Raw genomic sequence first — 5,054 nt, forward strand, 5'->3', positions numbered from 1 at the left:
AATTTAGGTGTTCAGGCTGACGTAGAACTAACTGGTCTGCAGAAGATAATGAAAAACCCCACAGATTTTAAGATTTTTTTTTTTTAAATAGACATTTTCTAAATTTTGGGATAATATTGTCTGATAAAGAGAACATTTATATACATGTTTAAGCCAGAATGATTTGACATTTTAATATGATTTCCCTACAACTTTAAACAGAGGGGTTGGACTCAGATTCCAGCTTTCAAAAACCTCCAATGCAGCGATAGAGTTGATTCCTTCCTGCTATCATCGCAGCCCCAACCCCTTTACAGGGGAGCAGAAGACCTCCCCTGTTCAGCAAAGGCCAAAAATTCACTTTAACGACCCCCTTTCAGAGACATAGACAGGTATTGGGTATTAGAGGATAACAAAGATACAAAAGAGCCCCCATTCCTAAGGGATGAAGCCCTTCATCCGTTTCTATTTGCATGTTTTCTAAGCAAAAACCAGGCTTTGTTGGGCTGCTGGATAAAACCTGGAACTAAACGCTATTTCTGACATTTTGAATTGAAAAATCTTCCTGGATGGAAGAGAAACGTCTTCAAACTTGGAAACAAAGTCCAGTCGATTTTTTAAAAACATTTTTGGAATTATTATGACCTGGATGACAGAATCCTCACCAGCATTTAGGTTGAGGATCCTTTGCTAATGTTTGCTAACTACAGCTTTGAAAAAAAAACAGTGTTTTGATTTGTAATGCAGCCGATGAAGGTTACAGCCTCAAACATGTTGGTCTGACACTGAAGTTGGTTCCAAGAACTTTAAGTTTTCACTTCATCACATCTTTGACCCGGTCATGCATTTTGAAAGGAGGTGAAGTTCTGCCAGAAACCTTTGGATCTCCTTTTAAACGTTTTTTTTTTTGTGTGATTAGTACCAGTAATTAAAACAAACCCAGCTGTTCATGTCGTGGTGAAATTTGTAAGCATGGAGAGTTTCTTCCTACATTCCACTCTGAGACCAACTTTCTACAGAAATAATAGAATAAAATAGAATAGTAAATCCCTTTATTTTCCCACAATGGGGAAATTGTGGTGAAAAGTTAGAAACCTGATTGAATATTTCAGCTAATTTGTTCTAATTCCCATAAACATTGCTACACTTATTGTTTAATAAATTAAAACCTACTGAGCAGCATCGCAACCTGAGAAAAATCAAAGATATAGATTGACTAGATGCATTCAGCATTCAGACATAAGTTCATAAAACAAATGCAGAAAAGAAATGAGTTTATCCACAGCAGGCGTTTACCTCGATCAAGGCTGAAATCCCAAACCGTCCATCCTGCATCCGCCGTCTTCAGTTTCAGGAATCAGACTGTTTGATTGTAACTCAAGACGGTGCTTAATATGCTTCAACTGCGGAAATTTAATAAACTGTTCTCCAAACATGGTCTCCCGGCAACCGATGCGAGAACCTGTGTGACGCAGTTTACCGTAGGATATGTGGGAGAATCACTGAAAGATGGAGAGGAGACGACTTTGCTGCAGAGCCCAGAAATATCCAACATACTTTTGTTTATCTTTAGATAAATATGAAAAATAAAAACACAAAGATTTTTCAAACACTTGTTTAATTCCTGCAGTAAATACATGATGGGATCCAAACTCTGCAAATGTGGATCCAGTTTGGGTCAAAAATTTCAGATCGATAAACGATAATAATTCTTCCTGAATTTACTTTTATCATCACTGCTTTGATTTTATAGTTTTATTACTTCATAAATGTTCGAATCTCTTTGAAAGAAATAGAGCAAAGTAAAAAAAAAAGAAGTAAAATATAGTAAACTATTTGAAATTAAAGTAATATGAGATAAATAAAAAAATAAAAAAAACATATTGGCTAAATAGCCTATAGGAAATATGCTAAAGTGAAATATTATATTAGAGATCCTATTAGCTACGGTAAGAAAATGTCAAATATGCAAAGTAAAGATTAAAATCCAATAATCAAGATTATATCATTAGTATTAGTAACATAAAGCTAAGGTAGTAAACTCAGCTAATTTAAAACGATAAAATAAACTTAATGAGGTTAATCCAGAAGCTCAAAAATGAAGTACAACAAATTAAAAAAACATTAGCATGTCTATTTAAAAAAACAATCAAAATAATAAGCAAAATTGAACAAACTGATGTAATGTAAAAGGAAAACGAAAGTTAGGCTAAGCTAAATAAAGCTAATATAAGTTAAGGTTATTCAAACAGCGCTTATGCTAAAATTAAACCAAAATCAAATACATTCAGGTAAAATTAAGTAAAAAAGGGATTTAAAATGTGATGAAGTATGTTTCAAAAATGCTAAAATAAGAATCTAAGCTGCACTAAAAAGCTACAACAATTAAAGACGAGAGAAACTAAGATAAAGTCAGCTAAACCAAGGTAGGGTCAAATAATCCAAGATTAGATATGCTAAGCTACACTATAAGCTTAATTTAATTTAGGCTGCGCTACTAATCTAAAATCTAAGCTTAGAAAAACTAAGAAAAAGAGAAATAAGTTCAGAAAAAGCTAATCTACAACTCTGAGCTTAGCTAAAGTCGGGCATTCAGTGTACGATTTTTCCACTTGTTTCACGCAGCTACAGCTACCACTGTACGACAAATCCGCAGGATTTAAAAGTTCCCAGCTTACGATGTTTGTGCTCACACTGTGCGACCCAACGCTTTAATGCGATCTGTCTGCTCACACTGTACGTCTAAAAACCAGGTGGGACTCAGCCCCGCAGTGAGATGGCGCTACTCCGACTCGTCTATCCGGAAGCCAAACGAGTAGAAGAAGAACATGAAGCTCACTAGAGTGAAACGCGCTGCCTTGGAAATTTGGGCAATTTTGTGCTGAAAGCCCTAAAAAGCAAAGGAGACGACGTATTTGGACAAAGACGTGGCTGAGCTAACGTGGCTACTACGGTCTGTCAGTTTACAGAAAGAACTGCATTTCACTCATTGCCCCCCCGCCATGCTGCTGGGTTTTCCTCTGAGAGGAAGAAGAAGAAGAAGAATCCTTGTTTGGACACTGAGCGATTTGCCCACGGCCACCTCACGACGGCCGACTGAATCTCAAACATGTTTGATTTTCTCCCAACCTTATGATTCCTGATGGGGAGGTGGTCGTTAGAGGCTGATCGCCCCTCGTTACCCCATGTTCACTACACCACGCACCATCAGGCTGAAAGCCGGCGCGATCGGAAAATGATCGTATAACTGGAAAATCGGCAAAAAAATCGTACAGTGTACGCCTGGCCAAAGGTATGCTAAGCTAAGGTAAATGAAGTTGAAATAAGGTAAAACAAAACAAAAAAAAAACTCATACAAACTAGTTTTAAAAGATAAACAAACCAAGCAAATGTTATTTAAAAATCAAACCAGGGTTAAAAAATACTGTCTAAATATAAAATAGATAAGATGCAATAAAAACCTTTATATAATAAAAAAAATAGAATGTATGAGATGTATCAGAATAATGTATGTGAAAAGCAATATTCAAGACAAGTCAGTTGGAATTAAGAAAAAGTTTAGAGTAACTAAGGTTAAGTAAGTTATGCTAAGCTTAATTAAACCTAATAAGCTCTATAGCACATCAAAAAATAATCAAACTAATGAAGCACAAACTTAGATAATCTAACTAAATGAAATAATTCTAAAGAAAAAATGTTAGATGAAATAAGATAAAGTTAAGATTAATGAAGATCAATTATTAGAGAATGACCTTTGTGTCACGGTCTTGGTTCTGTTAAAGGTACACTATGCAACCGGTGTTGATTTTCCAGCGAGGCTCTCCCTAGAGGGCGAAAGTAAAAGTGCACTATCGTAAATATGCTCAGCTGTTCTCCTGATTCTCCGTCAAGCCAGGCGCGGTTGTTTTGAGCTTAGCAGACAGGCGAACGCAACGAATCACCATGTCTACTGCGCTAAGTGACGTATTTTGTTCCAATTTTCGAGTTTGAAAATTTAGCATGTTTTCATACATTTACAACTGCACAAATATCGCCACTGCGCTAGCAACGAGGATGCCTTTCACTGGGGGCGTGTAGGAGTTCTTGCCGTAAAGCAAGACCGACTCTCGCGATGCACGAGACTTCTGAGCCTGTGGGTGCGGGCCGAGGGCTCCTGCAATTGCAAGTACGGTATTTCCTCTACAGACCACCAGGGCGGCCGAGAAAACCTTTGTTCGACCTGAAATGACTCATTTAATCATCCAAAACGTTATGGAACACATTAATTAACTGAAAGATGTTGCATAGTATGCCTTTAAGTTTTTTTTTTTGTTTTCAGTTTTATTGGTTTAATTTCTATTTTGTTGTGTTTTTTGGATGTATTTGAGTTCTTAGGTATTTCTTTGTTGCCCTCTTGTATTGGTCCCGTTTTCCCTAGATCCTTCTAGAATCCTCTGTTCACACCCCCTCTCCCAATCAGCTCGTTAGTCCTCTCTTTGTTCAGTCGGCCATAAATACTCTCCCTGTGCAGTTCCTCAGTGCTGGCTCCTCATGATTGTTTTCCCTGATGTATCCATGGTTCTGGTTTGTTTAACATTTTTAAGTTGGATTTTTGGATTCCTACCTGTAAACATTCAATTAAAACTGCAAGAACTCACCTCTGCCTCCCTGCCTCTGCATTTGGGTCCTCAAAACTCAACCAAACCCTGACAATTTGGTACAATGTTTCTAGTAACTATATGACTAACCAAAAAAAGCTAATTAATGCTAAGTTAAGACCGTGTAGAGTAACAAGTATACATTTATTAAGGTAAAAAAGTAGATAAAACATAAGCGAGTCATTTGATTTAAATCTGTTTATTTTTTTAATAAATCAGCTGTAAAAACAAATCATTTGGAAATTATGAAGTTCAAGTAAAAAAACATTTCTTCCCTTCTGTTAGACATTGGGAGTCCAACAAGAGTCCAATCATGGTATGGGTTTCATTTTGTTTAATTATTGACGAACATTTATTTGTTTCATTCTTTTTAAAAAGAAATATGCTGTAAACTCTTCAGAGTTTATCAGACAGAATCACAGATAAATGACAACTTCA

General features: G+C 36.4%; 1 protein-coding gene across 1 annotated transcript in view; it reads right to left on the reverse strand.

Annotated features, from left to right (window-relative positions):
- The window catches only part of LOC107090846 (free fatty acid receptor 3-like), a 7,846-nt gene extending 6,541 nt beyond the window's left edge, over nt 1–1,305 (reverse strand). The window contains exon 1 of the mRNA XM_015384437.1: nt 1,276–1,305. The gene's annotated coding sequence lies outside the window, so the exon portion shown is untranslated. The remainder of the gene's footprint in view (nt 1–1,275) is intronic.
- Between the last annotated feature and the right edge of the window lie 3,749 nt (nt 1,306–5,054).

This window comes from Cyprinodon variegatus, unplaced genomic scaffold, assembly GCF_000732505.1.
Source record: "Cyprinodon variegatus isolate N-32 unplaced genomic scaffold, C_variegatus-1.0 Scaffold312, whole genome shotgun sequence".
NCBI classification, from domain to species: domain Eukaryota; kingdom Metazoa; phylum Chordata; class Actinopteri; order Cyprinodontiformes; family Cyprinodontidae; genus Cyprinodon; species Cyprinodon variegatus.